The sequence below is a fragment of the Theobroma umbraticum genome, unplaced genomic scaffold, assembly GCF_002168275.2.
Source record: "Theobroma umbraticum cultivar Fairchild unplaced genomic scaffold, ASM216827v3 scaffold_146.0, whole genome shotgun sequence".
NCBI classification, from domain to species: Eukaryota; Viridiplantae; Streptophyta; class Magnoliopsida; order Malvales; family Malvaceae; genus Theobroma; species Theobroma umbraticum.
Genome location: NW_018397265.1, coordinates 4,067,725 through 4,076,197, shown reverse-complemented (window position 1 = coordinate 4,076,197; position 8,473 = coordinate 4,067,725).

Here is an 8,473-nt window from a genome sequence, read left to right as displayed (position 1 = left end):
AGAAGCAATGTATTGAGTTATGATAATTAAGTGAACAGATGTTGCATAGGTTTACAAATATATCAAATAACAACATGTCTGTGATAGATAGAGTTGGTCTCATTGGCTTTACTCAATCTTCTTTCCTTGTAGTTGTTGATTCTACTAACTGAGTGTTTCTAGTTTTGTCACTAAGCTTTTATGTGTTTGCTTGGTAAACCTCTTACTTGGACCTGAATTCTTTGTCAACTATAAATCTATTATATAAAAGGAAGCCTCAGGGGAGCTTCCAAGTTTGCTCATGTTTTCAGCCTCTTTTATTGACATGTGGTTGAGTTAGAAGGGATTCCGAGATGTTTTTCGTGGGCACGATTGCATTTTAGGGTTTTGGGGTTTAGGGTTTTTCTCTTCAGCTTCAAAAGAGGGTTTTTCCCCTTAGTTCATGTGAATTGAGGCCAACAGTGCTTCCATGTACGGATGATAAATTGTGTGACCTGAAATGGTGCCATCTTTCCTTCATTAGGCTTGATGTGCTGCTGCCCTCTCTACCTCGATATTATCATTCTTGTTGGGGTTTCTTTGTTTCCTTTAGTTTTCTTTCCTTCTTTTTGAGTCGTTTTATCTTTATCGTTCATGTTTGCTTAGCCCTCGACGTTGGTCCCAATTTGTCTTTGAGTGTAATTGGCGTTCCAGTTTTCGATTTTGGTCTGCTTGCTTCACTTTGTCAATTTTTTCTATTTATTCTTTCTACTATTTAGCTCTATTTTTTTCTACTTATTTATTTTTTTTTACCATTATTTTGCTCCAAATTTTTTATTTTATGATTTTCTGTGTTTACAGGACTTGCTGCTTTGTGTGCAGGGTTGATTAGTCTTTGTTTGGTTCTTCCTTTCGTAGTTCATGGTCAAACAATAATCATTCTAAACGATCCCAACTTATTTTCGCTTCTAGCCACTATATTTTTGTCATTCATTTTTTACAATTTTTTATTATTTTTAATTGTAATTTAAAATCATACTCAATGCAGATTCATGGGAATTCGTTTTCTTCTTTTAGATTAACATTACCTTATAAAGCTAATTTTATTTTATTTATTTATTTATTTATTTTTAGACTTTTACAAAACAAAGAAAAGAATCCCAAAATAGCACCCATCCTTAGTAGAAGAGATGTTAACTTTTGAAAGAAAAACTTTTCAAAGTGTGTCAGATAACATGTTTAGTCTATTGTTTCATTTGAGTGCGAAGGAAAGATTTTTATTTGTTTCTTAAGAAATGAATTGTAATGATGGTCACCCATTTGTGTAGAAAAGTTGTTGCGCTTTGTGAGTTTTATTTGCCACTATGCAATTATAGTAATCTTATGGCAACTTGAGAATTGTACAAAAAGTTCTGCAAAGCTCATCATTTTCATTGAAATAGCAGTTTATAATTCTTGCTCTCTATTGTTGCTTTTCATGACATTTTTTTGCTTGTAGTGTTTGTTCAGCTAGCTCAGTAAGAGGTTTGTATACCTCTTTTAATTCTGTGATTAAAATCTTAGTGAACCACTCATGAACATCAATCCTTTCTTCTGCCTTTTAAATAGAGAAGTGACAAATGCTTCTTTTCACGAAGGAAGTAATCTTATTCACAACAATGTAAGATAAAGGTTGATTTGGTAGAACACATGCATCTTGAAATGTTAAAAGGCATATGTTGGTTTGCATTGACTTCAACTTGGGTGAATGGTGTAGGGGAGATAGGAAGTAGAGGTATTGGTTGTATTAGGCATTGGATAGAGTAAGTGCCTTATTGCTTTACCATCATTTTTCAAAACCTTGATGCTTTGAATAACATTTTTAAGTTGATCTACAGTGAGCTTTGAGATTCCCAAGTGCTTGCAAAGCTTCTAAACCTTACTTGCTGGCACTTTCAATTCAACCTCATTGGTGAGATGGTCATTTTGGTAGTGAACTCCCACGTAGGAAGAGAAAAGAACAAAGAAAACCAAAGACACTTGCTTCAACTTTTTTGCAATCTTGCTCTTCTTTGCCTTGCCTCAACCTTGGAATGATTTTATTTGGCTGTGACTGATAGGGGTTTATATAGAGCTTACAAGTGAACCCAGAATCGTGAATTAAGGAATGATTCGATTACGAGTTAATGCAATAATTAAATGACACAATGCTGGCATAAGTCTCTAAGCCAAAAAATCATAGCTAGCGAGAATCAAGATTGTATGGTCTTCCATATTTAACAGATTTGTTAGTGCCAATAATAATGATATATATATGTTTGTGATAGTAAAAATCAAAGAAAAAAACTGATTTATAATGATGTTTACTGACTTATCGATCTCTAAATAAAGGCCATTTTAAATTGATGATGCTTTGGAATAGGAGGTATTAGATGGACTTACGGTGTATACAAACACTTTCTCTTTTGGGGTGCATAAACATTCGCTTATATGATGTTTATTATGTTTTGTTATCGTTAAAATGATTATAGTTTTGATTATGATAACATGATCCTAATTTGCTTAAATATTATTTGAATGATTCTTGACAAGTTCTTGAAATGATTTAGCTCTTGTACATTTGTTCTTACATGATTACAAACTTGATTGTTTTAGTTGTGTGAATTCATGAAGTTATTAAACTTTCACATACTCACACTTTATGTCTATGAGCTTGAATGACTTAGTTGATTGGGTGCTTATAATTCCTCTAACATTCATTTCCATGAGATGTTAAAGATGTAAGACAGGTTCACAAGTGATAGAGCTTATCTCAAAAAACTCAAAGATCATCATTCTACACAACACCAAGGTTGTCTCAAGTTAAGAGGTTGATTTTTAATTCAACCCTTGATCACAAGGAGGACTCAAGGAAGAAATAGCTAAATTTAAGTGCCAAAATGTCCAGGAATCTTGAAGAAACAAAGCTCTAATCGATCTTAGAGTATGGCAAGTCGATCTTATGGTGGAATGGGCAATGACAGACAAGGAAACTTGAAAATACACAGCTATAGTCGACTTTATAAATTCTACAGTCAACCCTATGGCAAGACTGATGAAAGATCATGAAGAAATGAAGCTATAGTCAACCCTCTAAGCTTTGATGTCAATTATAAGCTTTCTAGAAGTGGATCAACTAGAGAACTTCTATACTCGACTATAAATGATCGTTGGACATAAAATTCATAAGGAAAATGACTAGTTTCTTCCTTTAATCACCTTCAATGAATCCAACACTTCTTTAGCTATAAAAAGGACCATTTGGAAGCATTTCAAAGTAAGGAAGAAGAAAGAAAAAGGCCAAACTCTTGAAGATCAAAGTCTTGAAAGAAAATGAGAAAACAAAGCTTTCTTGAGCTAAAATCTTCTTTATGCCTCACTTTAATTTTTATATCCCATTTTTATACTTATTGTTAGGCACTCTTCCTACATTGTACTAAACTAGCAAAATCTACTTTTTAGAGGCACTCTTGCTATTCATTGTAAAGATTCTAACTCATCCTTGAAAAGTTTATGTGGGCTTGTGGTTGAGGTTGTTGAAAACCATGGGTTGTGCTTGCTCCTAGTAAAAGGCATTTATAAGGTTTGTGGTTGAGTCCGTTAAAAACCAGGGACCATGTTTGCTCCTATTAAAAGGTATTTGTAAGGGTTGTTGATTGATCCCGTGAAAAGCTGTTGTGAAGGTTTAATGTTTGATCTCATAAAAAGCACATTTCCTTGAGTGGATTTGAAACTCCTTGGTCAGCCAAGAGAAGGATCAAGGCATTTGGGAAAGCTGAACCTTTATAAAATTATAGTGTCTTCATTTTTATTTTTGCTTTGATTTATTGCATTCTATTTTAAGAAAACCCATTTCATAAATTGCTTGTGTTTCGACATATATTCTTCATATATCGATTTGGCTTTTTGTTAAACCTCTTTCAATCATCACCATTTGTCTATCTGCTGTTGAAAGGATTTTTTGAAATATTGATCTTGAGTTGCTCTTGTTTGATTCAAACTTGAAAATTGTTTGAAGTATTTCAAAAGTAATCTTTAACTTATATTTGGTTGTGTAGACTTATATATGATTATCATAATTATCAAAGTCTTCAAAAGATCTTTTTCGACAAGTTTTCAAAATGATTTCTGCACTAGGATTGACTACTGAATTTCTATAGTCAACTATAGACTTGATCTAGCTTTGAAAAGTGTTTATAAAGACAAGATAGGACCATAGTCGACTAGTTGCTCATCATAGTCGACTAAATTTCTATAGCTACTTTATTTTCATTTTTCAATTTTTTAATGTCCAATTCTACCCCTTCTTGGACATTCTTAATCTTTATTCTTTGAACTAACATATCTAATAGGTTTGGAGCTTTTATATCGACTTTGTTAATTCTTGAATTGTTTAACATAATTTGATGAGTTTCTACAAATAATTATTTGTAAAGTGATGTCTATTTATTTTTTGATTTTGCAGCGTTTGTAGTCGTTAACAGCCACCCGTCACAGTAAGTATTCACCATCTGCTGTAAAGCATGTTAACTTATTTTACCTTTTAATTCTTGCATTTATTTTTGCTAGCTTTAATTTGCCTTATTAGAATTATTAGAATTAAATTATATAACAATGCCAATATACTAGCAGTAAACGCACATTGCAGAACACCGAATACAAAATGGGAGTAATGATAATCAATATCAATTGTTCAAATGGATAGTTCTACAATTTGTGCAATGAACGTGAAGCAGGCTTGTGTTTCTAGGCTAGAAACTATTGCTGCACATAACATGAAGAAAAAACACCAATGCCAATGTAAGAAACAATGATTATTTTAAATTCCTAACTATCTTCGTTGGATGAATTCACTACCTTGGTAACTATTACTTCTACAATTCAACATAGACTATAGAACTTGATGTGATTTATTATACTGTTCAAAGATGTTAGGAAAACTTGCAAGTTTGATTTAAGTTTCTTAAATAGACTCCAAAATACAGAATTTTAAAAATGAAAAAGTCATAACCTACTTATGCACATCAAGCTGTCCATCATGAAAAATTAATTCACTTTATAGACTTATAAATTGAGATGTTAAATTCCTTTATACAATATGTAAATTTTGGTTCTTCCTCTTGATTAAATTTAGTTATGGTTTTAATGTGAAGAAAGATGTAATTTTCATCTTAATATAAATATATTTGTTGCTATTACAATTGTCACATTTGTTACTCTAAGCTAATTGTAGTGATCGAAAGTACCTAAGAGATTCTAAGCCACAATAACCTTTCATTATCAGATAATGACACTTTTATTTCGTATGTTGAAAACTATGATTTGAAGATGTTACTCAAATCTTTAAAGGTTTAACCATTTCATTTGTAAATATTTGTTTTATTGACATAAAAGCTACAAGGATACCATGTAATAAAATTATAAAACATTCCTTGACATGAATACTAAAGGCAAAATGGCACTTGCATTCTGATATATACATTAAACAATGCATCTTTATGGTTTTCAAGCTTCTTGAAATCAATGTCCGTTTGTGGATATGTACAATAGGTTTTGCTCTATATTTTTGTTCTCGTTAAAACTTCCAAAAACATGAAGGATAGGCAAACTAAAAATTTGGTCTAACATCTACTCCACTTCAAGAGGTTAAAAAATTATACAAGATCACTTTTCTAGAAATCAAAATGACAGTAAGTTCTTTTTAAAAGACCATATTTAATTTTCTATGATAAGAGATTGCTATTGTTGAATATGAATTGAAGATTTTTATTTAAGAAACAATTATTTATTAATCAATTAATTTGAAAATGAATACTTGCTTTGGAAATTACTTCTTTTTTTTTGCATTATGTAACTAATTTCATTCTCATATTTCTTAACTAACTACACCTTTACTTGCATCACCTTGTTCACATCTCTTCGCTACCTTCGTTGCTGTCAATATCTTGCCAGAAACTGCTCTTCACATTATCATAGGCCTTGGCTCCCATTTTAAAGCAATTACCTCAACATTCAACATAAAAAGGATAATTGAATGCTAAATGCAAAACCGCAACCACATTTATAAACCACAACAATTATGGCATCTGAATATTATACTGTTTCATACATAAGTTGATAAAGCTGGCACTTTAAGGGGTTTAAGTGACTAGTCTATTATTTAATTTTTTTAAATATAGGAGATCACTATGAGTTAGATATTATATCTAAACATGTTAGAATCTTCTTTTGATTTTAGGAAAGATTTAGGAACTTATCTTTAGAAGCTCTGATGAAATTAAATTGAAAAGACTATCCATCATATCCAGTCTTTTATATTACCTCTTGTTAATATTGTACAGACCATAATGATCACATTATTTGCATATCATTGTATTTTCATAGTCTTCTGGCTTTTGTTTGGTTACCCCTTTTCTGTTTGATTTCTATTTCATTTTTATACTGATTTTCACTTTTATGTTTGTCTGCCATCTCTTTTAATTGAATATAACAATCACTTTATATGCTTGAGTATACAACATTAGCAATTTCAATAATAGTTGTTTTCCATATATTATCTGTCTGAACATTGTCTGCAAAATGATTAAACATTGAATTTCATATAGATATTGCATAAAACTCATTTTGAAAGATGATACAGTACAAATGGGATTATGGCATTTGGTTGGCCAGTAGAGAAATTGGTGGGAACGACTATCACGAAACTTGTAGCTGTCAAGAATATCCATCACATGACATTACCTGGATCTATTAAGGGTTTGATCAACCTAGCAAGAACTTTTATAATAGGTCCCACCTCTAGAGGAATGGTGACAAGAATGGTAAACTATAAGATGTTCGATTGTGATGAGATAACAAACAAAGAACCCACCACTCTAAGTTTTAGCAGCATCTCTGGATCATCAACACCTCCATCAACAATTCAGTAACCAAAAGAGCAACCTCTGCCATTAGTAATAGCACATAGGTGGCTAGAAAACTTTTCTTTGTAAAGCACATCTTAAAACCATCTTAGCACTAGCTAGGGAGAAGAATTGCCCACCAAAAAAAATACAAAATAAAGTTTAGTTTATGTCATTGCATACTTATGCTCTTTTATTTCAAAATAAGAGACACTCCAAACTGACCCTTTCACATGCAGAAGCACGGTTGAAGTTGAAACTTTTTGTGAATCTACTGTTGAAGAGACACACTGAAATTTGTTAGCCAGCTACATGTTTGAACTCCTCATGTTTTTGTTTTGAGGCTACATGTTTCCTTGCACACTTTCACTTTATTTTTTGTATGTTTTTAGAGTGTTGGCAATACAATCAAGGATTAGGTTAATCATAGTGCATATATTTTGTAACAGCATGGCATAAAAACTTAATCAAATCCAACCTTAACAAGCGGTGAGCATATCTATATTTTGTGAAACTCAGCCAAAGCCTTATGCTGCATTTTGTTTACAGGCATTAACTTTTGTTTCTAAGCTTACAATAAATGTATAAAATTACACTTAATTAATGATATTGATTTACATTTTCACATCACACCTTTAACAATTTGTATATGTGATTTTAATTGCAGTAGCAACCATTATTCCTTACCCACCAAAAATTTTAAAAATAAAAAAAAATGATAAAAGCAACTACTTAAACAAGCCTATTACCAGCCGTGTGCAACGCATGGGTTTATCTCTAGTATATTCTAAAATTGTCCTAAAATCTAGCTAAACTTGGGGAAAAGGCTACATCTACTAACCATTAGCAATTGATTTTTAAGGAGATAAATTTGGGTAGATGTTAAGCTATGAGAACTCCAATCACCTTCTAGTCATTCTTGTCTTGACCAAACATTCTATTTTCCACCTCTTTTGATTCTCAAAACTAACCAGTTGAATCATAAAGGCAGTTGCAAGATTTTAAAAACCTCATCCTGTCATCCACCGTGCCACATCGGCTTTTGATCAAATTTTGCAACCAAGTGAATTTCTATTAACTTGGTATATATTTTTTTTAACATGTTTCTAGCTACATGAATAACTAAATTTTTAACACATGGTAGGAACTTGGACCTTTAAGTTTCTCATCAAATGCCACATGTAAGTCATGCTACAATTGGTACAATTTATGTTTAATCATTGCCTCCTCGTTTTGTTAGACAGAAAGCTCACTAGATTGCATAATGAAATGAATTAAACAAAAAACTAATCAACTAGAAACTACATTTTGATCGCTAGCAACAAGCACTTACCTTCTGTTGGAACAACATTTGTTCAACTAACTTATGAGTAGAGGTAGATAGAAGGTGGATGGTGGGGGTGGTGTTTTTAATTTTTTTTTATTATATGTATAAAATTTGAGATATATAATTTTGTTGGCCTTATATGAGTACCCTTTAGTCACCTTTTATGAAAAATCCTAGATCTGTCATTGCTTATGAGTCAAATTTAGCTTTTGCTATAAAAGAATCTGAAGTTGATATCTAATTGAAGCACTTCTATCTATCTTGAAGA